General features: G+C 44.6%; 41 non-coding genes across 41 annotated transcripts; all 41 read left to right on the forward strand.

Annotated features, from left to right (window-relative positions):
- The first annotated feature begins 200 nt into the window (after nt 1-200).
- Nucleotides 201-319, forward strand: LOC145460839 (5S ribosomal RNA). Its single transcript, XR_014040002.1, has one exon. It is a non-coding gene; the product is annotated as a 5S ribosomal RNA (ribosomal RNA).
- Nucleotides 320-704: 385 nt separating this feature from the next.
- Nucleotides 705-823, forward strand: LOC145460840 (5S ribosomal RNA). The gene has a single exon (XR_014040003.1). It is a non-coding gene; the product is annotated as a 5S ribosomal RNA (ribosomal RNA).
- A 385-nt stretch (nt 824-1,208) lies between these two features.
- LOC145460841 (5S ribosomal RNA) lies at nt 1,209-1,327 on the forward strand. Its single transcript, XR_014040004.1, has one exon. It is a non-coding gene; the product is annotated as a 5S ribosomal RNA (ribosomal RNA).
- A 385-nt stretch (nt 1,328-1,712) lies between these two features.
- LOC145460842 (5S ribosomal RNA) lies at nt 1,713-1,831 on the forward strand. Its single transcript, XR_014040005.1, has one exon. It is a non-coding gene; the product is annotated as a 5S ribosomal RNA (ribosomal RNA).
- Nucleotides 1,832-2,216: 385 nt separating this feature from the next.
- On the forward strand, nt 2,217-2,335 carry LOC145460843 (5S ribosomal RNA). Its single transcript, XR_014040006.1, has one exon. It is a non-coding gene; the product is annotated as a 5S ribosomal RNA (ribosomal RNA).
- A 385-nt stretch (nt 2,336-2,720) lies between these two features.
- LOC145460844 (5S ribosomal RNA) lies at nt 2,721-2,839 on the forward strand. The gene has a single exon (XR_014040007.1). It is a non-coding gene; the product is annotated as a 5S ribosomal RNA (ribosomal RNA).
- A 385-nt stretch (nt 2,840-3,224) lies between these two features.
- LOC145460845 (5S ribosomal RNA) lies at nt 3,225-3,343 on the forward strand. The gene has a single exon (XR_014040008.1). It is a non-coding gene; the product is annotated as a 5S ribosomal RNA (ribosomal RNA).
- Nucleotides 3,344-3,728: 385 nt separating this feature from the next.
- On the forward strand, nt 3,729-3,847 carry LOC145460846 (5S ribosomal RNA). Its single transcript, XR_014040009.1, has one exon. It is a non-coding gene; the product is annotated as a 5S ribosomal RNA (ribosomal RNA).
- Nucleotides 3,848-4,232: 385 nt separating this feature from the next.
- On the forward strand, nt 4,233-4,351 carry LOC145460847 (5S ribosomal RNA). The gene has a single exon (XR_014040010.1). It is a non-coding gene; the product is annotated as a 5S ribosomal RNA (ribosomal RNA).
- Nucleotides 4,352-4,736: 385 nt separating this feature from the next.
- On the forward strand, nt 4,737-4,855 carry LOC145460849 (5S ribosomal RNA). The gene has a single exon (XR_014040011.1). It is a non-coding gene; the product is annotated as a 5S ribosomal RNA (ribosomal RNA).
- Nucleotides 4,856-5,240: 385 nt separating this feature from the next.
- Nucleotides 5,241-5,359, forward strand: LOC145460851 (5S ribosomal RNA). The gene has a single exon (XR_014040013.1). It is a non-coding gene; the product is annotated as a 5S ribosomal RNA (ribosomal RNA).
- A 385-nt stretch (nt 5,360-5,744) lies between these two features.
- LOC145460852 (5S ribosomal RNA) lies at nt 5,745-5,863 on the forward strand. Its single transcript, XR_014040014.1, has one exon. It is a non-coding gene; the product is annotated as a 5S ribosomal RNA (ribosomal RNA).
- A 385-nt stretch (nt 5,864-6,248) lies between these two features.
- On the forward strand, nt 6,249-6,366 carry LOC145461609 (5S ribosomal RNA). Its single transcript, XR_014040736.1, has one exon. It is a non-coding gene; the product is annotated as a 5S ribosomal RNA (ribosomal RNA).
- Nucleotides 6,367-6,751: 385 nt separating this feature from the next.
- On the forward strand, nt 6,752-6,870 carry LOC145460853 (5S ribosomal RNA). Its single transcript, XR_014040015.1, has one exon. It is a non-coding gene; the product is annotated as a 5S ribosomal RNA (ribosomal RNA).
- Nucleotides 6,871-7,255: 385 nt separating this feature from the next.
- LOC145460854 (5S ribosomal RNA) lies at nt 7,256-7,374 on the forward strand. Its single transcript, XR_014040016.1, has one exon. It is a non-coding gene; the product is annotated as a 5S ribosomal RNA (ribosomal RNA).
- Nucleotides 7,375-7,759: 385 nt separating this feature from the next.
- On the forward strand, nt 7,760-7,878 carry LOC145460855 (5S ribosomal RNA). Its single transcript, XR_014040017.1, has one exon. It is a non-coding gene; the product is annotated as a 5S ribosomal RNA (ribosomal RNA).
- Nucleotides 7,879-8,263: 385 nt separating this feature from the next.
- On the forward strand, nt 8,264-8,382 carry LOC145460856 (5S ribosomal RNA). The gene has a single exon (XR_014040018.1). It is a non-coding gene; the product is annotated as a 5S ribosomal RNA (ribosomal RNA).
- Nucleotides 8,383-8,767: 385 nt separating this feature from the next.
- Nucleotides 8,768-8,886, forward strand: LOC145460857 (5S ribosomal RNA). Its single transcript, XR_014040019.1, has one exon. It is a non-coding gene; the product is annotated as a 5S ribosomal RNA (ribosomal RNA).
- A 385-nt stretch (nt 8,887-9,271) lies between these two features.
- Nucleotides 9,272-9,390, forward strand: LOC145460858 (5S ribosomal RNA). Its single transcript, XR_014040020.1, has one exon. It is a non-coding gene; the product is annotated as a 5S ribosomal RNA (ribosomal RNA).
- Nucleotides 9,391-9,775: 385 nt separating this feature from the next.
- On the forward strand, nt 9,776-9,894 carry LOC145460860 (5S ribosomal RNA). The gene has a single exon (XR_014040021.1). It is a non-coding gene; the product is annotated as a 5S ribosomal RNA (ribosomal RNA).
- Nucleotides 9,895-10,279: 385 nt separating this feature from the next.
- Nucleotides 10,280-10,398, forward strand: LOC145460861 (5S ribosomal RNA). The gene has a single exon (XR_014040022.1). It is a non-coding gene; the product is annotated as a 5S ribosomal RNA (ribosomal RNA).
- A 385-nt stretch (nt 10,399-10,783) lies between these two features.
- On the forward strand, nt 10,784-10,902 carry LOC145460863 (5S ribosomal RNA). The gene has a single exon (XR_014040024.1). It is a non-coding gene; the product is annotated as a 5S ribosomal RNA (ribosomal RNA).
- A 385-nt stretch (nt 10,903-11,287) lies between these two features.
- On the forward strand, nt 11,288-11,406 carry LOC145460864 (5S ribosomal RNA). The gene has a single exon (XR_014040025.1). It is a non-coding gene; the product is annotated as a 5S ribosomal RNA (ribosomal RNA).
- Nucleotides 11,407-11,791: 385 nt separating this feature from the next.
- LOC145460865 (5S ribosomal RNA) lies at nt 11,792-11,910 on the forward strand. The gene has a single exon (XR_014040026.1). It is a non-coding gene; the product is annotated as a 5S ribosomal RNA (ribosomal RNA).
- Nucleotides 11,911-12,295: 385 nt separating this feature from the next.
- LOC145460866 (5S ribosomal RNA) lies at nt 12,296-12,414 on the forward strand. The gene has a single exon (XR_014040027.1). It is a non-coding gene; the product is annotated as a 5S ribosomal RNA (ribosomal RNA).
- A 385-nt stretch (nt 12,415-12,799) lies between these two features.
- LOC145460867 (5S ribosomal RNA) lies at nt 12,800-12,918 on the forward strand. Its single transcript, XR_014040028.1, has one exon. It is a non-coding gene; the product is annotated as a 5S ribosomal RNA (ribosomal RNA).
- Nucleotides 12,919-13,303: 385 nt separating this feature from the next.
- Nucleotides 13,304-13,422, forward strand: LOC145460868 (5S ribosomal RNA). Its single transcript, XR_014040029.1, has one exon. It is a non-coding gene; the product is annotated as a 5S ribosomal RNA (ribosomal RNA).
- A 384-nt stretch (nt 13,423-13,806) lies between these two features.
- On the forward strand, nt 13,807-13,925 carry LOC145460869 (5S ribosomal RNA). Its single transcript, XR_014040030.1, has one exon. It is a non-coding gene; the product is annotated as a 5S ribosomal RNA (ribosomal RNA).
- A 385-nt stretch (nt 13,926-14,310) lies between these two features.
- On the forward strand, nt 14,311-14,429 carry LOC145460870 (5S ribosomal RNA). The gene has a single exon (XR_014040031.1). It is a non-coding gene; the product is annotated as a 5S ribosomal RNA (ribosomal RNA).
- A 385-nt stretch (nt 14,430-14,814) lies between these two features.
- LOC145460871 (5S ribosomal RNA) lies at nt 14,815-14,933 on the forward strand. The gene has a single exon (XR_014040032.1). It is a non-coding gene; the product is annotated as a 5S ribosomal RNA (ribosomal RNA).
- Nucleotides 14,934-15,318: 385 nt separating this feature from the next.
- LOC145460872 (5S ribosomal RNA) lies at nt 15,319-15,437 on the forward strand. The gene has a single exon (XR_014040033.1). It is a non-coding gene; the product is annotated as a 5S ribosomal RNA (ribosomal RNA).
- Nucleotides 15,438-15,822: 385 nt separating this feature from the next.
- Nucleotides 15,823-15,941, forward strand: LOC145460874 (5S ribosomal RNA). The gene has a single exon (XR_014040035.1). It is a non-coding gene; the product is annotated as a 5S ribosomal RNA (ribosomal RNA).
- Nucleotides 15,942-16,326: 385 nt separating this feature from the next.
- LOC145460875 (5S ribosomal RNA) lies at nt 16,327-16,445 on the forward strand. Its single transcript, XR_014040036.1, has one exon. It is a non-coding gene; the product is annotated as a 5S ribosomal RNA (ribosomal RNA).
- Nucleotides 16,446-16,830: 385 nt separating this feature from the next.
- Nucleotides 16,831-16,949, forward strand: LOC145461612 (5S ribosomal RNA). The gene has a single exon (XR_014040739.1). It is a non-coding gene; the product is annotated as a 5S ribosomal RNA (ribosomal RNA).
- Nucleotides 16,950-17,334: 385 nt separating this feature from the next.
- On the forward strand, nt 17,335-17,453 carry LOC145460876 (5S ribosomal RNA). Its single transcript, XR_014040037.1, has one exon. It is a non-coding gene; the product is annotated as a 5S ribosomal RNA (ribosomal RNA).
- Nucleotides 17,454-17,838: 385 nt separating this feature from the next.
- LOC145460877 (5S ribosomal RNA) lies at nt 17,839-17,957 on the forward strand. Its single transcript, XR_014040038.1, has one exon. It is a non-coding gene; the product is annotated as a 5S ribosomal RNA (ribosomal RNA).
- A 385-nt stretch (nt 17,958-18,342) lies between these two features.
- Nucleotides 18,343-18,461, forward strand: LOC145460878 (5S ribosomal RNA). Its single transcript, XR_014040039.1, has one exon. It is a non-coding gene; the product is annotated as a 5S ribosomal RNA (ribosomal RNA).
- A 385-nt stretch (nt 18,462-18,846) lies between these two features.
- On the forward strand, nt 18,847-18,965 carry LOC145461550 (5S ribosomal RNA). The gene has a single exon (XR_014040680.1). It is a non-coding gene; the product is annotated as a 5S ribosomal RNA (ribosomal RNA).
- A 385-nt stretch (nt 18,966-19,350) lies between these two features.
- Nucleotides 19,351-19,469, forward strand: LOC145460879 (5S ribosomal RNA). The gene has a single exon (XR_014040040.1). It is a non-coding gene; the product is annotated as a 5S ribosomal RNA (ribosomal RNA).
- A 385-nt stretch (nt 19,470-19,854) lies between these two features.
- Nucleotides 19,855-19,973, forward strand: LOC145460880 (5S ribosomal RNA). The gene has a single exon (XR_014040041.1). It is a non-coding gene; the product is annotated as a 5S ribosomal RNA (ribosomal RNA).
- Nucleotides 19,974-20,358: 385 nt separating this feature from the next.
- On the forward strand, nt 20,359-20,477 carry LOC145460881 (5S ribosomal RNA). The gene has a single exon (XR_014040042.1). It is a non-coding gene; the product is annotated as a 5S ribosomal RNA (ribosomal RNA).
- The last annotated feature ends 171 nt before the right edge of the window (nt 20,478-20,648 follow it).

Below are 20,648 nucleotides of genomic sequence, written 5' to 3' on the forward strand. Positions count from 1 at the left end.
AATCTCTTGAATGTGGCTTTGATGACTGACCATTGGAGAATCGCCCTTTTGTGATTTGAAGTCTTAGCTGGCTTTGGAATCTCTGGGTTAAGTAGCCGAGACGTAATTGGAAATTCATCACAACAGCAATTAAAGGCCTTCCTTCTAAGAGACTTAAAAGAGAGTCCAAGCAATTGGGCAAGGTTTGAGTTGTTTCTTTCGTCTACGACCACACCACAGGGAACGTACCGGTTCTCGTCCGATCACCGAAGTCAAGTCCTGTTGGGCGGCGTCAGTACCTGGCTGGGTGACCACCTGGGAATACGCCGTGTTGTAGACTTTTGGACCCATTTTGGGACTGGACTCTTCAGAGAAGATTTCCATACGCCTCCACATCATTGATCCCTCTGTTTTCAAAATGTTGTCTTTTTTTTTTTGGAATTATTTTTCCAGCAAGTTGACAGCATATTAGAAGATTTTCTTGTTTGATTACAGCACTGCAACACTGAGCAGCACACTGGAGGCAATCTCTTGAATGTGGCTTTGATGACTGACCATTGGAGAATCGCCCTTTTGTGATTTGAAGTCTTAGCTGGCTTTGGAATCTCTGGGTTAAGTAGCCGAGACGTAATTGGAAATTCATCACAACAGCAATTAAAGGCCTTCCTTCTAAGAGACTTAAAAGAGAGTCCAAGCAATTGGGCAAGGTTTGAGTTGTTTCTTTCGTCTACGACCACACCACAGGGAACGTACCGGTTCTCGTCCGATCACCGAAGTCAAGTCCTGTTGGGCGGCGTCAGTACCTGGCTGGGTGACCACCTGGGAATACGCCGTGTTGTAGACTTTTGGACCCATTTTGGGACTGGACTCTTCAGAGAAGATTTCCATACGCCTCCACATCATTGATCCCTCTGTTTTCAAAATGTTGTCTTTTTTTTTTTGGAATTATTTTTCCAGCAAGTTGACAGCATATTAGAAGATTTTCTTGTTTGATTACAGCACTGCAACACTGAGCAGCACACTGGAGGCAATCTCTTGAATGTGGCTTTGATGACTGACCATTGGAGAATCGCCCTTTTGTGATTTGAAGTCTTAGCTGGCTTTGGAATCTCTGGGTTAAGTAGCCGAGACGTAATTGGAAATTCATCACAACAGCAATTAAAGGCCTTCCTTCTAAGAGACTTAAAAGAGAGTCCAAGCAATTGGGCAAGGTTTGAGTTGTTTCTTTCGTCTACGACCACACCACAGGGAACGTACCGGTTCTCGTCCGATCACCGAAGTCAAGTCCTGTTGGGCGGCGTCAGTACCTGGCTGGGTGACCACCTGGGAATACGCCGTGTTGTAGACTTTTGGACCCATTTTGGGACTGGACTCTTCAGAGAAGATTTCCATACGCCTCCACATCATTGATCCCTCTGTTTTCAAAATGTTGTCTTTTTTTTTTTGGAATTATTTTTCCAGCAAGTTGACAGCATATTAGAAGATTTTCTTGTTTGATTACAGCACTGCAACACTGAGCAGCACACTGGAGGCAATCTCTTGAATGTGGCTTTGATGACTGACCATTGGAGAATCGCCCTTTTGTGATTTGAAGTCTTAGCTGGCTTTGGAATCTCTGGGTTAAGTAGCCGAGACGTAATTGGAAATTCATCACAACAGCAATTAAAGGCCTTCCTTCTAAGAGACTTAAAAGAGAGTCCAAGCAATTGGGCAAGGTTTGAGTTGTTTCTTTCGTCTACGACCACACCACAGGGAACGTACCGGTTCTCGTCCGATCACCGAAGTCAAGTCCTGTTGGGCGGCGTCAGTACCTGGCTGGGTGACCACCTGGGAATACGCCGTGTTGTAGACTTTTGGACCCATTTTGGGACTGGACTCTTCAGAGAAGATTTCCATACGCCTCCACATCATTGATCCCTCTGTTTTCAAAATGTTGTCTTTTTTTTTTTGGAATTATTTTTCCAGCAAGTTGACAGCATATTAGAAGATTTTCTTGTTTGATTACAGCACTGCAACACTGAGCAGCACACTGGAGGCAATCTCTTGAATGTGGCTTTGATGACTGACCATTGGAGAATCGCCCTTTTGTGATTTGAAGTCTTAGCTGGCTTTGGAATCTCTGGGTTAAGTAGCCGAGACGTAATTGGAAATTCATCACAACAGCAATTAAAGGCCTTCCTTCTAAGAGACTTAAAAGAGAGTCCAAGCAATTGGGCAAGGTTTGAGTTGTTTCTTTCGTCTACGACCACACCACAGGGAACGTACCGGTTCTCGTCCGATCACCGAAGTCAAGTCCTGTTGGGCGGCGTCAGTACCTGGCTGGGTGACCACCTGGGAATACGCCGTGTTGTAGACTTTTGGACCCATTTTGGGACTGGACTCTTCAGAGAAGATTTCCATACGCCTCCACATCATTGATCCCTCTGTTTTCAAAATGTTGTCTTTTTTTTTTTGGAATTATTTTTCCAGCAAGTTGACAGCATATTAGAAGATTTTCTTGTTTGATTACAGCACTGCAACACTGAGCAGCACACTGGAGGCAATCTCTTGAATGTGGCTTTGATGACTGACCATTGGAGAATCGCCCTTTTGTGATTTGAAGTCTTAGCTGGCTTTGGAATCTCTGGGTTAAGTAGCCGAGACGTAATTGGAAATTCATCACAACAGCAATTAAAGGCCTTCCTTCTAAGAGACTTAAAAGAGAGTCCAAGCAATTGGGCAAGGTTTGAGTTGTTTCTTTCGTCTACGACCACACCACAGGGAACGTACCGGTTCTCGTCCGATCACCGAAGTCAAGTCCTGTTGGGCGGCGTCAGTACCTGGCTGGGTGACCACCTGGGAATACGCCGTGTTGTAGACTTTTGGACCCATTTTGGGACTGGACTCTTCAGAGAAGATTTCCATACGCCTCCACATCATTGATCCCTCTGTTTTCAAAATGTTGTCTTTTTTTTTTTGGAATTATTTTTCCAGCAAGTTGACAGCATATTAGAAGATTTTCTTGTTTGATTACAGCACTGCAACACTGAGCAGCACACTGGAGGCAATCTCTTGAATGTGGCTTTGATGACTGACCATTGGAGAATCGCCCTTTTGTGATTTGAAGTCTTAGCTGGCTTTGGAATCTCTGGGTTAAGTAGCCGAGACGTAATTGGAAATTCATCACAACAGCAATTAAAGGCCTTCCTTCTAAGAGACTTAAAAGAGAGTCCAAGCAATTGGGCAAGGTTTGAGTTGTTTCTTTCGTCTACGACCACACCACAGGGAACGTACCGGTTCTCGTCCGATCACCGAAGTCAAGTCCTGTTGGGCGGCGTCAGTACCTGGCTGGGTGACCACCTGGGAATACGCCGTGTTGTAGACTTTTGGACCCATTTTGGGACTGGACTCTTCAGAGAAGATTTCCATACGCCTCCACATCATTGATCCCTCTGTTTTCAAAATGTTGTCTTTTTTTTTTTGGAATTATTTTTCCAGCAAGTTGACAGCATATTAGAAGATTTTCTTGTTTGATTACAGCACTGCAACACTGAGCAGCACACTGGAGGCAATCTCTTGAATGTGGCTTTGATGACTGACCATTGGAGAATCGCCCTTTTGTGATTTGAAGTCTTAGCTGGCTTTGGAATCTCTGGGTTAAGTAGCCGAGACGTAATTGGAAATTCATCACAACAGCAATTAAAGGCCTTCCTTCTAAGAGACTTAAAAGAGAGTCCAAGCAATTGGGCAAGGTTTGAGTTGTTTCTTTCGTCTACGACCACACCACAGGGAACGTACCGGTTCTCGTCCGATCACCGAAGTCAAGTCCTGTTGGGCGGCGTCAGTACCTGGCTGGGTGACCACCTGGGAATACGCCGTGTTGTAGACTTTTGGACCCATTTTGGGACTGGACTCTTCAGAGAAGATTTCCATACGCCTCCACATCATTGATCCCTCTGTTTTCAAAATGTTGTCTTTTTTTTTTTGGAATTATTTTTCCAGCAAGTTGACAGCATATTAGAAGATTTTCTTGTTTGATTACAGCACTGCAACACTGAGCAGCACACTGGAGGCAATCTCTTGAATGTGGCTTTGATGACTGACCATTGGAGAATCGCCCTTTTGTGATTTGAAGTCTTAGCTGGCTTTGGAATCTCTGGGTTAAGTAGCCGAGACGTAATTGGAAATTCATCACAACAGCAATTAAAGGCCTTCCTTCTAAGAGACTTAAAAGAGAGTCCAAGCAATTGGGCAAGGTTTGAGTTGTTTCTTTCGTCTACGACCACACCACAGGGAACGTACCGGTTCTCGTCCGATCACCGAAGTCAAGTCCTGTTGGGCGGCGTCAGTACCTGGCTGGGTGACCACCTGGGAATACGCCGTGTTGTAGACTTTTGGACCCATTTTGGGACTGGACTCTTCAGAGAAGATTTCCATACGCCTCCACATCATTGATCCCTCTGTTTTCAAAATGTTGTCTTTTTTTTTTTGGAATTATTTTTCCAGCAAGTTGACAGCATATTAGAAGATTTTCTTGTTTGATTACAGCACTGCAACACTGAGCAGCACACTGGAGGCAATCTCTTGAATGTGGCTTTGATGACTGACCATTGGAGAATCGCCCTTTTGTGATTTGAAGTCTTAGCTGGCTTTGGAATCTCTGGGTTAAGTAGCCGAGACGTAATTGGAAATTCATCACAACAGCAATTAAAGGCCTTCCTTCTAAGAGACTTAAAAGAGAGTCCAAGCAATTGGGCAAGGTTTGAGTTGTTTCTTTCGTCTACGACCACACCACAGGGAACGTACCGGTTCTCGTCCGATCACCGAAGTCAAGTCCTGTTGGGCGGCGTCAGTACCTGGCTGGGTGACCACCTGGGAATACGCCGTGTTGTAGACTTTTGGACCCATTTTGGGACTGGACTCTTCAGAGAAGATTTCCATACGCCTCCACATCATTGATCCCTCTGTTTTCAAAATGTTGTCTTTTTTTTTTTGGAATTATTTTTCCAGCAAGTTGACAGCATATTAGAAGATTTTCTTGTTTGATTACAGCACTGCAACACTGAGCAGCACACTGGAGGCAATCTCTTGAATGTGGCTTTGATGACTGACCATTGGAGAATCGCCCTTTTGTGATTTGAAGTCTTAGCTGGCTTTGGAATCTCTGGGTTAAGTAGCCGAGACGTAATTGGAAATTCATCACAACAGCAATTAAAGGCCTTCCTTCTAAGAGACTTAAAAGAGAGTCCAAGCAATTGGGCAAGGTTTGAGTTGTTTCTTTCGTCTACGACCACACCACAGGGAACGTACCGGTTCTCGTCCGATCACCGAAGTCAAGTCCTGTTGGGCGGCGTCAGTACCTGGCTGGGTGACCACCTGGGAATACGCCGTGTTGTAGACTTTTGGACCCATTTTGGGACTGGACTCTTCAGAGAAGATTTCCATACGCCTCCACATCATTGATCCCTCTGTTTTCAAAATGTTGTCTTTTTTTTTTTGGAATTATTTTTCCAGCAAGTTGACAGCATATTAGAAGATTTTCTTGTTTGATTACAGCACTGCAACACTGAGCAGCACACTGGAGGCAATCTCTTGAATGTGGCTTTGATGACTGACCATTGGAGAATCGCCCTTTTGTGATTTGAAGTCTTAGCTGGCTTTGGAATCTCTGGGTTAAGTAGCCGAGACGTAATTGGAAATTCATCACAACAGCAATTAAAGGCCTTCCTTCTAAGAGACTTAAAAGAGAGTCCAAGCAATTGGGCAAGGTTTGAGTTGTTTCTTTCGTCTACGACCACACCACAGGGAACGTACCGGTTCTCGTCCGATCACCGAAGTCAAGTCCTGTTGGGCGGCGTCAGTACCTGGCTGGGTGACCACCTGGGAATACGCCGTGTTGTAGACTTTTGGACCCATTTTGGGACTGGACTCTTCAGAGAAGATTTCCATACGCCTCCACATCATTGATCCCTCTGTTTTCAAAATGTTGTCTTTTTTTTTTTGGAATTATTTTTCCAGCAAGTTGACAGCATATTAGAAGATTTTCTTGTTTGATTACAGCACTGCAACACTGAGCAGCACACTGGAGGCAATCTCTTGAATGTGGCTTTGATGACTGACCATTGGAGAATCGCCCTTTTGTGATTTGAAGTCTTAGCTGGCTTTGGAATCTCTGGGTTAAGTAGCCGAGACGTAATTGGAAATTCATCACAACAGCAATTAAAGGCCTTCCTTCTAAGAGACTTAAAAGAGAGTCCAAGCAATTGGGCAAGGTTTGAGTTGTTTCTTTCGTCTACGACCACACCACAGGGAACGTACCGGTTCTCGTCCGATCACCGAAGTCAAGTCCTGTTGGGCGGCGTCAGTACCTGGCGGGTGACCACCTGGGAATACGCCGTGTTGTAGACTTTTGGACCCATTTTGGGACTGGACTCTTCAGAGAAGATTTCCATACGCCTCCACATCATTGATCCCTCTGTTTTCAAAATGTTGTCTTTTTTTTTTTGGAATTATTTTTCCAGCAAGTTGACAGCATATTAGAAGATTTTCTTGTTTGATTACAGCACTGCAACACTGAGCAGCACACTGGAGGCAATCTCTTGAATGTGGCTTTGATGACTGACCATTGGAGAATCGCCCTTTTGTGATTTGAAGTCTTAGCTGGCTTTGGAATCTCTGGGTTAAGTAGCCGAGACGTAATTGGAAATTCATCACAACAGCAATTAAAGGCCTTCCTTCTAAGAGACTTAAAAGAGAGTCCAAGCAATTGGGCAAGGTTTGAGTTGTTTCTTTCGTCTACGACCACACCACAGGGAACGTACCGGTTCTCGTCCGATCACCGAAGTCAAGTCCTGTTGGGCGGCGTCAGTACCTGGCTGGGTGACCACCTGGGAATACGCCGTGTTGTAGACTTTTGGACCCATTTTGGGACTGGACTCTTCAGAGAAGATTTCCATACGCCTCCACATCATTGATCCCTCTGTTTTCAAAATGTTGTCTTTTTTTTTTTGGAATTATTTTTCCAGCAAGTTGACAGCATATTAGAAGATTTTCTTGTTTGATTACAGCACTGCAACACTGAGCAGCACACTGGAGGCAATCTCTTGAATGTGGCTTTGATGACTGACCATTGGAGAATCGCCCTTTTGTGATTTGAAGTCTTAGCTGGCTTTGGAATCTCTGGGTTAAGTAGCCGAGACGTAATTGGAAATTCATCACAACAGCAATTAAAGGCCTTCCTTCTAAGAGACTTAAAAGAGAGTCCAAGCAATTGGGCAAGGTTTGAGTTGTTTCTTTCGTCTACGACCACACCACAGGGAACGTACCGGTTCTCGTCCGATCACCGAAGTCAAGTCCTGTTGGGCGGCGTCAGTACCTGGCTGGGTGACCACCTGGGAATACGCCGTGTTGTAGACTTTTGGACCCATTTTGGGACTGGACTCTTCAGAGAAGATTTCCATACGCCTCCACATCATTGATCCCTCTGTTTTCAAAATGTTGTCTTTTTTTTTTTGGAATTATTTTTCCAGCAAGTTGACAGCATATTAGAAGATTTTCTTGTTTGATTACAGCACTGCAACACTGAGCAGCACACTGGAGGCAATCTCTTGAATGTGGCTTTGATGACTGACCATTGGAGAATCGCCCTTTTGTGATTTGAAGTCTTAGCTGGCTTTGGAATCTCTGGGTTAAGTAGCCGAGACGTAATTGGAAATTCATCACAACAGCAATTAAAGGCCTTCCTTCTAAGAGACTTAAAAGAGAGTCCAAGCAATTGGGCAAGGTTTGAGTTGTTTCTTTCGTCTACGACCACACCACAGGGAACGTACCGGTTCTCGTCCGATCACCGAAGTCAAGTCCTGTTGGGCGGCGTCAGTACCTGGCTGGGTGACCACCTGGGAATACGCCGTGTTGTAGACTTTTGGACCCATTTTGGGACTGGACTCTTCAGAGAAGATTTCCATACGCCTCCACATCATTGATCCCTCTGTTTTCAAAATGTTGTCTTTTTTTTTTTGGAATTATTTTTCCAGCAAGTTGACAGCATATTAGAAGATTTTCTTGTTTGATTACAGCACTGCAACACTGAGCAGCACACTGGAGGCAATCTCTTGAATGTGGCTTTGATGACTGACCATTGGAGAATCGCCCTTTTGTGATTTGAAGTCTTAGCTGGCTTTGGAATCTCTGGGTTAAGTAGCCGAGACGTAATTGGAAATTCATCACAACAGCAATTAAAGGCCTTCCTTCTAAGAGACTTAAAAGAGAGTCCAAGCAATTGGGCAAGGTTTGAGTTGTTTCTTTCGTCTACGACCACACCACAGGGAACGTACCGGTTCTCGTCCGATCACCGAAGTCAAGTCCTGTTGGGCGGCGTCAGTACCTGGCTGGGTGACCACCTGGGAATACGCCGTGTTGTAGACTTTTGGACCCATTTTGGGACTGGACTCTTCAGAGAAGATTTCCATACGCCTCCACATCATTGATCCCTCTGTTTTCAAAATGTTGTCTTTTTTTTTTTGGAATTATTTTTCCAGCAAGTTGACAGCATATTAGAAGATTTTCTTGTTTGATTACAGCACTGCAACACTGAGCAGCACACTGGAGGCAATCTCTTGAATGTGGCTTTGATGACTGACCATTGGAGAATCGCCCTTTTGTGATTTGAAGTCTTAGCTGGCTTTGGAATCTCTGGGTTAAGTAGCCGAGACGTAATTGGAAATTCATCACAACAGCAATTAAAGGCCTTCCTTCTAAGAGACTTAAAAGAGAGTCCAAGCAATTGGGCAAGGTTTGAGTTGTTTCTTTCGTCTACGACCACACCACAGGGAACGTACCGGTTCTCGTCCGATCACCGAAGTCAAGTCCTGTTGGGCGGCGTCAGTACCTGGCTGGGTGACCACCTGGGAATACGCCGTGTTGTAGACTTTTGGACCCATTTTGGGACTGGACTCTTCAGAGAAGATTTCCATACGCCTCCACATCATTGATCCCTCTGTTTTCAAAATGTTGTCTTTTTTTTTTTGGAATTATTTTTCCAGCAAGTTGACAGCATATTAGAAGATTTTCTTGTTTGATTACAGCACTGCAACACTGAGCAGCACACTGGAGGCAATCTCTTGAATGTGGCTTTGATGACTGACCATTGGAGAATCGCCCTTTTGTGATTTGAAGTCTTAGCTGGCTTTGGAATCTCTGGGTTAAGTAGCCGAGACGTAATTGGAAATTCATCACAACAGCAATTAAAGGCCTTCCTTCTAAGAGACTTAAAAGAGAGTCCAAGCAATTGGGCAAGGTTTGAGTTGTTTCTTTCGTCTACGACCACACCACAGGGAACGTACCGGTTCTCGTCCGATCACCGAAGTCAAGTCCTGTTGGGCGGCGTCAGTACCTGGCTGGGTGACCACCTGGGAATACGCCGTGTTGTAGACTTTTGGACCCATTTTGGGACTGGACTCTTCAGAGAAGATTTCCATACGCCTCCACATCATTGATCCCTCTGTTTTCAAAATGTTGTCTTTTTTTTTTTGGAATTATTTTTCCAGCAAGTTGACAGCATATTAGAAGATTTTCTTGTTTGATTACAGCACTGCAACACTGAGCAGCACACTGGAGGCAATCTCTTGAATGTGGCTTTGATGACTGACCATTGGAGAATCGCCCTTTTGTGATTTGAAGTCTTAGCTGGCTTTGGAATCTCTGGGTTAAGTAGCCGAGACGTAATTGGAAATTCATCACAACAGCAATTAAAGGCCTTCCTTCTAAGAGACTTAAAAGAGAGTCCAAGCAATTGGGCAAGGTTTGAGTTGTTTCTTTCGTCTACGACCACACCACAGGGAACGTACCGGTTCTCGTCCGATCACCGAAGTCAAGTCCTGTTGGGCGGCGTCAGTACCTGGCTGGGTGACCACCTGGGAATACGCCGTGTTGTAGACTTTTGGACCCATTTTGGGACTGGACTCTTCAGAGAAGATTTCCATACGCCTCCACATCATTGATCCCTCTGTTTTCAAAATGTTGTCTTTTTTTTTTTGGAATTATTTTTCCAGCAAGTTGACAGCATATTAGAAGATTTTCTTGTTTGATTACAGCACTGCAACACTGAGCAGCACACTGGAGGCAATCTCTTGAATGTGGCTTTGATGACTGACCATTGGAGAATCGCCCTTTTGTGATTTGAAGTCTTAGCTGGCTTTGGAATCTCTGGGTTAAGTAGCCGAGACGTAATTGGAAATTCATCACAACAGCAATTAAAGGCCTTCCTTCTAAGAGACTTAAAAGAGAGTCCAAGCAATTGGGCAAGGTTTGAGTTGTTTCTTTCGTCTACGACCACACCACAGGGAACGTACCGGTTCTCGTCCGATCACCGAAGTCAAGTCCTGTTGGGCGGCGTCAGTACCTGGCTGGGTGACCACCTGGGAATACGCCGTGTTGTAGACTTTTGGACCCATTTTGGGACTGGACTCTTCAGAGAAGATTTCCATACGCCTCCACATCATTGATCCCTCTGTTTTCAAAATGTTGTCTTTTTTTTTTTGGAATTATTTTTCCAGCAAGTTGACAGCATATTAGAAGATTTTCTTGTTTGATTACAGCACTGCAACACTGAGCAGCACACTGGAGGCAATCTCTTGAATGTGGCTTTGATGACTGACCATTGGAGAATCGCCCTTTTGTGATTTGAAGTCTTAGCTGGCTTTGGAATCTCTGGGTTAAGTAGCCGAGACGTAATTGGAAATTCATCACAACAGCAATTAAAGGCCTTCCTTCTAAGAGACTTAAAAGAGAGTCCAAGCAATTGGGCAAGGTTTGAGTTGTTTCTTTCGTCTACGACCACACCACAGGGAACGTACCGGTTCTCGTCCGATCACCGAAGTCAAGTCCTGTTGGGCGGCGTCAGTACCTGGCTGGGTGACCACCTGGGAATACGCCGTGTTGTAGACTTTTGGACCCATTTTGGGACTGGACTCTTCAGAGAAGATTTCCATACGCCTCCACATCATTGATCCCTCTGTTTTCAAAATGTTGTCTTTTTTTTTTTGGAATTATTTTTCCAGCAAGTTGACAGCATATTAGAAGATTTTCTTGTTTGATTACAGCACTGCAACACTGAGCAGCACACTGGAGGCAATCTCTTGAATGTGGCTTTGATGACTGACCATTGGAGAATCGCCCTTTTGTGATTTGAAGTCTTAGCTGGCTTTGGAATCTCTGGGTTAAGTAGCCGAGACGTAATTGGAAATTCATCACAACAGCAATTAAAGGCCTTCCTTCTAAGAGACTTAAAAGAGAGTCCAAGCAATTGGGCAAGGTTTGAGTTGTTTCTTTCGTCTACGACCACACCACAGGGAACGTACCGGTTCTCGTCCGATCACCGAAGTCAAGTCCTGTTGGGCGGCGTCAGTACCTGGCTGGGTGACCACCTGGGAATACGCCGTGTTGTAGACTTTTGGACCCATTTTGGGACTGGACTCTTCAGAGAAGATTTCCATACGCCTCCACATCATTGATCCCTCTGTTTTCAAAATGTTGTCTTTTTTTTTTTGGAATTATTTTTCCAGCAAGTTGACAGCATATTAGAAGATTTTCTTGTTTGATTACAGCACTGCAACACTGAGCAGCACACTGGAGGCAATCTCTTGAATGTGGCTTTGATGACTGACCATTGGAGAATCGCCCTTTTGTGATTTGAAGTCTTAGCTGGCTTTGGAATCTCTGGGTTAAGTAGCCGAGACGTAATTGGAAATTCATCACAACAGCAATTAAAGGCCTTCCTTCTAAGAGACTTAAAAGAGAGTCCAAGCAATTGGGCAAGGTTTGAGTTGTTTCTTTCGTCTACGACCACACCACAGGGAACGTACCGGTTCTCGTCCGATCACCGAAGTCAAGTCCTGTTGGGCGGCGTCAGTACCTGGCTGGGTGACCACCTGGGAATACGCCGTGTTGTAGACTTTTGGACCCATTTTGGGACTGGACTCTTCAGAGAAGATTTCCATACGCCTCCACATCATTGATCCCTCTGTTTTCAAAATGTTGTCTTTTTTTTTTTGGAATTATTTTTCCAGCAAGTTGACAGCATATTAGAAGATTTTCTTGTTTGATTACAGCACTGCAACACTGAGCAGCACACTGGAGGCAATCTCTTGAATGTGGCTTTGATGACTGACCATTGGAGAATCGCCCTTTTGTGATTTGAAGTCTTAGCTGGCTTTGGAATCTCTGGGTTAAGTAGCCGAGACGTAATTGGAAATTCATCACAACAGCAATTAAAGGCCTTCCTTCTAAGAGACTTAAAAGAGAGTCCAAGCAATTGGGCAAGGTTTGAGTTGTTTCTTTCGTCTACGACCACACCACAGGGAACGTACCGGTTCTCGTCCGATCACCGAAGTCAAGTCCTGTTGGGCGGCGTCAGTACCTGGCTGGGTGACCACCTGGGAATACGCCGTGTTGTAGACTTTTGGACCCATTTTGGGACTGGACTCTTCAGAGAAGATTTCCATACGCCTCCACATCATTGATCCCTCTGTTTTCAAAATGTTGTCTTTTTTTTTTTGGAATTATTTTTCCAGCAAGTTGACAGCATATTAGAAGATTTTCTTGTTTGATTACAGCACTGCAACACTGAGCAGCACACTGGAGGCAATCTCTTGAATGTGGCTTTGATGACTGACCATTGGAGAATCGCCCTTTTGTGATTTGAAGTCTTAGCTGGCTTTGGAATCTCTGGGTTAAGTAGCCGAGACGTAATTGGAAATTCATCACAACAGCAATTAAAGGCCTTCCTTCTAAGAGACTTAAAAGAGAGTCCAAGCAATTGGGCAAGGTTTGAGTTGTTTCTTTCGTCTACGACCACACCACAGGGAACGTACCGGTTCTCGTCCGATCACCGAAGTCAAGTCCTGTTGGGCGGCGTCAGTACCTGGCTGGGTGACCACCTGGGAATACGCCGTGTTGTAGACTTTTGGACCCATTTTGGGACTGGACTCTTCAGAGAAGATTTCCATACGCCTCCACATCATTGATCCCTCTGTTTTCAAAATGTTGTCTTTTTTTTTTTGGAATTATTTTTCCAGCAAGTTGACAGCATATTAGAAGATTTTCTTGTTTGATTACAGCACTGCAACACTGAGCAGCACACTGGAGGCAATCTCTTGAATGTGGCTTTGATGACTGACCATTGGAGAATCGCCCTTTTGTGATTTGAAGTCTTAGCTGGCTTTGGAATCTCTGGGTTAAGTAGCCGAGACGTAATTGGAAATTCATCACAACAGCAATTAAAGGCCTTCCTTCTAAGAGACTTAAAAGAGAGTCCAAGCAATTGGGCAAGGTTTGAGTTGTTTCTTTCGTCTACGACCACACCACAGGGAACGTACCGGTTCTCGTCCGATCACCGAAGTCAAGTCCTGTTGGGCGGCGTCAGTACCTGGCTGGGTGACCACCTGGGAATACGCCGTGTTGTAGACTTTTGGACCCATTTTGGGACTGGACTCTTCAGAGAAGATTTCCATACGCCTCCACATCATTGATCCCTCTGTTTTCAAAATGTTGTCTTTTTTTTTTGGAATTATTTTTCCAGCAAGTTGACAGCATATTAGAAGATTTTCTTGTTTGATTACAGCACTGCAACACTGAGCAGCACACTGGAGGCAATCTCTTGAATGTGGCTTTGATGACTGACCATTGGAGAATCGCCCTTTTGTGATTTGAAGTCTTAGCTGGCTTTGGAATCTCTGGGTTAAGTAGCCGAGACGTAATTGGAAATTCATCACAACAGCAATTAAAGGCCTTCCTTCTAAGAGACTTAAAAGAGAGTCCAAGCAATTGGGCAAGGTTTGAGTTGTTTCTTTCGTCTACGACCACACCACAGGGAACGTACCGGTTCTCGTCCGATCACCGAAGTCAAGTCCTGTTGGGCGGCGTCAGTACCTGGCTGGGTGACCACCTGGGAATACGCCGTGTTGTAGACTTTTGGACCCATTTTGGGACTGGACTCTTCAGAGAAGATTTCCATACGCCTCCACATCATTGATCCCTCTGTTTTCAAAATGTTGTCTTTTTTTTTTTGGAATTATTTTTCCAGCAAGTTGACAGCATATTAGAAGATTTTCTTGTTTGATTACAGCACTGCAACACTGAGCAGCACACTGGAGGCAATCTCTTGAATGTGGCTTTGATGACTGACCATTGGAGAATCGCCCTTTTGTGATTTGAAGTCTTAGCTGGCTTTGGAATCTCTGGGTTAAGTAGCCGAGACGTAATTGGAAATTCATCACAACAGCAATTAAAGGCCTTCCTTCTAAGAGACTTAAAAGAGAGTCCAAGCAATTGGGCAAGGTTTGAGTTGTTTCTTTCGTCTACGACCACACCACAGGGAACGTACCGGTTCTCGTCCGATCACCGAAGTCAAGTCCTGTTGGGCGGCGTCAGTACCTGGCTGGGTGACCACCTGGGAATACGCCGTGTTGTAGACTTTTGGACCCATTTTGGGACTGGACTCTTCAGAGAAGATTTCCATACGCCTCCACATCATTGATCCCTCTGTTTTCAAAATGTTGTCTTTTTTTTTTTGGAATTATTTTTCCAGCAAGTTGACAGCATATTAGAAGATTTTCTTGTTTGATTACAGCACTGCAACACTGAGCAGCACACTGGAGGCAATCTCTTGAATGTGGCTTTGATGACTGACCATTGGAGAATCGCCCTTTTGTGATTTGAAGTCTTAGCTGGCTTTGGAATCTCTGGGTTAAGTAGCCGAGACGTAATTGGAAATTCATCACAACAGCAATTAAAGGCCTTCCTTCTAAGAGACTTAAAAGAGAGTCCAAGCAATTGGGCAAGGTTTGAGTTGTTTCTTTCGTCTACGACCACACCACAGGGAACGTACCGGTTCTCGTCCGATCACCGAAGTCAAGTCCTGTTGGGCGGCGTCAGTACCTGGCTGGGTGACCACCTGGGAATACGCCGTGTTGTAGACTTTTGGACCCATTTTGGGACTGGACTCTTCAGAGAAGATTTCCATACGCCTCCACATCATTGATCCCTCTGTTTTCAAAATGTTGTCTTTTTTTTTTTGGAATTATTTTTCCAGCAAGTTGACAGCATATTAGAAGATTTTCTTGTTTGATTACAGCACTGCAACACTGAGCAGCACACTGGAGGCAATCTCTTGAATGTGGCTTTGATGACTGACCATTGGAGAATCGCCCTTTTGTGATTTGAAGTCTTAGCTGGCTTTGGAATCTCTGGGTTAAGTAGCCGAGACGTAATTGGAAATTCATCACAACAGCAATTAAAGGCCTTCCTTCTAAGAGACTTAAAAGAGAGTCCAAGCAATTGGGCAAGGTTTGAGTTGTTTCTTTCGTCTACGACCACACCACAGGGAACGTACCGGTTCTCGTCCGATCACCGAAGTCAAGTCCTGTTGGGCGGCGTCAGTACCTGGCTGGGTGACCACCTGGGAATACGCCGTGTTGTAGACTTTTGGACCCATTTTGGGACTGGACTCTTCAGAGAAGATTTCCATACGCCTCCACATCATTGATCCCTCTGTTTTCAAAATGTTGTCTTTTTTTTTTTGGAATTATTTTTCCAGCAAGTTGACAGCATATTAGAAGATTTTCTTGTTTGATTACAGCACTGCAACACTGAGCAGCACACTGGAGGCAATCTCTTGAATGTGGCTTTGATGACTGACCATTGGAGAATCGCCCTTTTGTGATTTGAAGTCTTAGCTGGCTTTGGAATCTCTGGGTTAAGTAGCCGAGACGTAATTGGAAATTCATCACAACAGCAATTAAAGGCCTTCCTTCTAAGAGACTTAAAAGAGAGTCCAAGCAATTGGGCAAGGTTTGAGTTGTTTCTTTCGTCTACGACCACACCACAGGGAACGTACCGGTTCTCGTCCGATCACCGAAGTCAAGTCCTGTTGGGCGGCGTCAGTACCTGGCTGGGTGACCACCTGGGAATACGCCGTGTTGTAGACTTTTGGACCCATTTTGGGACTGGACTCTTCAGAGAAGATTTCCATACGCCTCCACATCATTGATCCCTCTGTTTTCAAAATGTTGTCTTTTTTTTTTTGGAATTATTTTTCCAGCAAGTTGACAGCATATTAGAAGATTTTCTTGTTTGATTACAGCACTGCAACACTGAGCAGCACACTGGAGGCAATCTCTTGAATGTGGCTTTGATGACTGACCATTGGAGAATCGCCCTTTTGTGATTTGAAGTCTTAGCTGGCTTTGGAATCTCTGGGTTAAGTAGCCGAGACGTAATTGGAAATTCATCACAACAGCAATTAAAGGCCTTCCTTCTAAGAGACTTAAAAGAGAGTCCAAGCAATTGGGCAAGGTTTGAGTTGTTTCTTTCGTCTACGACCACACCACAGGGAACGTACCGGTTCTCGTCCGATCACCGAAGTCAAGTCCTGTTGGGCGGCGTCAGTACCTGGCTGGGTGACCACCTGGGAATACGCCGTGTTGTAGACTTTTGGACCCATTTTGGGACTGGACTCTTCAGAGAAGATTTCCATACGCCTCCACATCATTGATCCCTCTGTTTTCAAAATGTTGTCTTTTTTTTTTTGGAATTATTTTTCCAGCAAGTTGACAGCATATTAGAAGATTTTCTTGTTTGATTACAGCACTGCAACACTGAGCAGCACACTGGAGGCAATCTCTTGAATGTGGCTTTGATGACTGACCATTGGAGAATCGCCCTTTTGTGATTTGAAGTCTTAGCTGGCTTTGGAATCTCTGGGTTAAGTAGCCGAGACGTAATTGGAAATTCATCACAACAGCAATTAAAGGCCTTCCTTCTAAGAGACTTAAAAGAGAGTCCAAGCAATTGGGCAAGGTTTGAGTTGTTTCTTTCGTCTACGACCACACCACAGGGAACGTACCGGTTCTCGTCCGATCACCGAAGTCAAGTCCTGTTGGGCGGCGTCAGTACCTGGCTGGGTGACCACCTGGGAATACGCCGTGTTGAAGACTTTTGGACCCATTTTGGGACTGGACTCTTCAGAGAAGATTTCCATACGCCTCCACATCATTGATCCCTCTGTTTTCAAAATGTTGTCTTTTTTTTTTTGGAATTATTTTTCCAGCAAGTTGACAGCATATTAGAAGATTTTCTTGTTTGATTACAGCACTGCAACACTGAGCAGCACACTGGAGGCAATCTCTTGAATGTGGCTTTGATGACTGACCATTGGAGAATCGCCCTTTTGTGATTTGAAGTCTTAGCTGGCTTTGGAATCTCTGGGTTAAGTAGCCGAGACGTAATTGGAAATTCATCACAACAGCAATTAAAGGCCTTCCTTCTAAGAGACTTAAAAGAGAGTCCAAGCAATTGGGCAAGGTTTGAGTTGTTTCTTTCGTCTACGACCACACCACAGGGAACGTACCGGTTCTCGTCCGATCACCGAAGTCAAGTCCTGTTGGGCGGCGTCAGTACCTGGCTGGGTGACCACCTGGGAATACGCCGTGTTGTAGACTTTTGGACCCATTTTGGGACTGGACTCTTCAGAGAAGATTTCCATACGCCTCCACATCATTGATCCCTCTGTTTTCAAAATGTTGTCTTTTTTTTTTTGGAATTATTTTTCCAGCAAGTTGACAGCATATTAGAAGATTTTCTTGTTTGATTACAGCACTGCAACACTGAGCAGCACACTGGAGGCAATCTCTTGAATGTGGCTTTGATGACTGACCATTGGAGAATCGCCCTTTTGTGATTTGAAGTCTTAGCTGGCTTTGGAATCTCTGGGTTAAGTAGCCGAGACGTAATTGGAAATTCATCACAACAGCAATTAAAGGCCTTCCTTCTAAGAGACTTAAAAGAGAGTCCAAGCAATTGGGCAAGGTTTGAGTTGTTTCTTTCGTCTACGACCACACCACAGGGAACGTACCGGTTCTCGTCCGATCACCGAAGTCAAGTCCTGTTGGGCGGCGTCAGTACCTGGCTGGGTGACCACCTGGGAATACGCCGTGTTGTAGACTTTTGGACCCATTTTGGGACTGGACTCTTCAGAGAAGATTTCCATACGCCTCCACATCATTGATCCCTCTGTTTTCAAAATGTTGTCTTTTTTTTTTTGGAATTATTTTTCCAGCAAGTTGACAGCATATTAGAAGATTTTCTTGTTTGATTACAGCACTGCAACACTGAGCAGCACACTGGAGGCAATCTCTTGAATGTGGCTTTGATGACTGACCATTGGAGAATCGCCCTTTTGTGATTTGAAGTCTTAGCTGGCTTTGGAATCTCTGGGTTAAGTAGCCGAGACGTAATTGGAAATTCATCACAACAGCAATTAAAGGCCTTCCTTCTAAGAGACTTAAAAGAGAGTCCAAGCAATTGGGCAAGGTTTGAGTTGTTTCTTTCGTCTACGACCACACCACAGGGAACGTACCGGTTCTCGTCCGATCACCGAAGTCAAGTCCTGTTGGGCGGCGTCAGTACCTGGCTGGGTGACCACCTGGGAATACGCCGTGTTGTAGACTTTTGGACCCATTTTGGGACTGGACTCTTCAGAGAAGATTTCCATACGCCTCCACATCATTGATCCCTCTGTTTTCAAAATGTTGTCTTTTTTTTTTTGGAATTATTTTTCCAGCAAGTTGACAGCATATTAGAAGATTTTCTTGTTTGATTACAGCACTGCAACACTGAGCAGCACACTGGAGGCAATCTCTTGAATGTGGCTTTGATGACTGACCATTGGAGAATCGCCCTTTTGTGATTTGAAGTCTTAGCTGGCTTTGGAATCTCTGGGTTAAGTAGCCGAGACGTAATTGGAAATTCATCACAACAGCAATTAAAGGCCTTCCTTCTAAGAGACTTAAAAGAGAGTCCAAGCAATTGGGCAAGGTTTGAGTTGTTTCTTTCGTCTACGACCACACCACAGGGAACGTACCGGTTCTCGTCCGATCACCGAAGTCAAGTTCTGTTGGGCGGCGTCAGTACCTGGCTGGGTGACCACCTGGGAATACGCCGTGTTGTAGACTTTTGGACCCATTTTGGGACTGGACTCTTCAGAGAAGATTTCCATACGCCTCCACATCATTGATCCCTCTGTTTTCAAAATGTTGTCTTTTTTTTTTTGGAATTATTTTTCCAGCAAGTTGACAGCATATTAGAAGATTTTCTTGTTTGATTACAGCACTGCAACACTGAGCAGCACACTGGAGGCAATCTCTTGAATGTGGCTTTGATGACTGACCATTGGAGAATCGCCCTTTTGTGATTTGAAGTCTTAGCTGGCTTTGGAATCTCTGGGTTAAGTAGCCGAGACGTAATTGGAAATTCATCACAACAGCAATTAAAGGCCTTCCTTCTAAGAGACTTAAAAGAGAGTCCAAGCAATTGGGCAAGGTTTGAGTTGTTTCTTTCGTCTACGACCACACCACAGGGAACGTACCGGTTCTCGTCCGATCACCGAAGTCAAGTCCTGTTGGGCGGCGTCAGTACCTGGCTGGGTGACCACCTGGGAATACGCCGTGTTGTAGACTTTTGGACCCATTTTGGGACTGGACTCTTCAGAGAAGATTTCCATACGCCTCCACATCATTGATCCCTCTGTTTTCAAAATGTTGTCTTTTTTTTTTTGGAATTATTTTTCCAGCAAGTTGACAGCATATTAGAAGATTTTCTTGTTTGATTACAGCACTGCAACACTGAGCAGCACACTGGAGGCAATCTCTTGAATGTGGCTTTGATGACTGACCATTGGAGAATCGCCCTTTTGTGATTTGAAGTCTTAGCTGGCTTTGGAATCTCTGGGTTAAGTAGCCGAGACGTAATTGGAAATTCATCACAACAGCAATTAAAGGCCTTCCTTCTAAGAGACTTAAAAGAGAGTCCAAGCAATTGGGCAAGGTTTGAGTTGTTTCTTTCGTCTACGACCACACCACAGGGAACGTACCGGTTCTCGTCCGATCACCGAAGTCAAGTCCTGTTGGGCGGCGTCAGTACCTGGCTGGGTGACCACCTGGGAATACGCCGTGTTGTAGACTTTTGGACCCATTTTGGGACTGGACTCTTCAGAGAAGATTTCCATACGCCTCCACATCATTGATCCCTCTGTTTTCAAAATGTTGTCTTTTTTTTTTTGGAATTATTTTTCCAGCAAGTTGACAGCATATTAGAAGATTTTCTTGTTTGATTACAGCACTGCAACACTGAGCAGCACACTGGAGGCAATCTCTTGAATGTGGCTTTGATGACTGACCATTGGAGAATCGCCCTTTTGTGATTTGAAGTCTTAGCTGGCTTTGGAATCTCTGGGTTAAGTAGCCGAGACGTAATTGGAAATTCATCACAACAGCAATTAAAGGCCTTCCTTCTAAGAGACTTAAAAGAGAGTCCAAGCAATTGGGCAAGGTTTGAGTTGTTTCTTTCGTCTACGACCACACCACAGGGAACGTACCGGTTCTCGTCCGATCACCGAAGTCAAGTCCTGTTGGGCGGCGTCAGTACCTGGCTGGGTGACCACCTGGGAATACGCCGTGTTGTAGACTTTTGGACCCATTTTGGGACTGGACTCTTCAGAGAAGATTTCCATACGCCTCCACATCATTGATCCCTCTGTTTTCAAAATGTTGTCTTTTTTTTTTTGGAATTATTTTTCCAGCAAGTTGACAGCATATTAGAAGATTTTCTTGTTTGATTACAGCACTGCAACACTGAGC

Source organism: Orbicella franksi, chromosome 11 (assembly GCF_964199315.1).
Source record: "Orbicella franksi chromosome 11, jaOrbFran1.1, whole genome shotgun sequence".
NCBI lineage: Eukaryota > Metazoa > Cnidaria > Anthozoa > Scleractinia > Merulinidae > Orbicella > Orbicella franksi.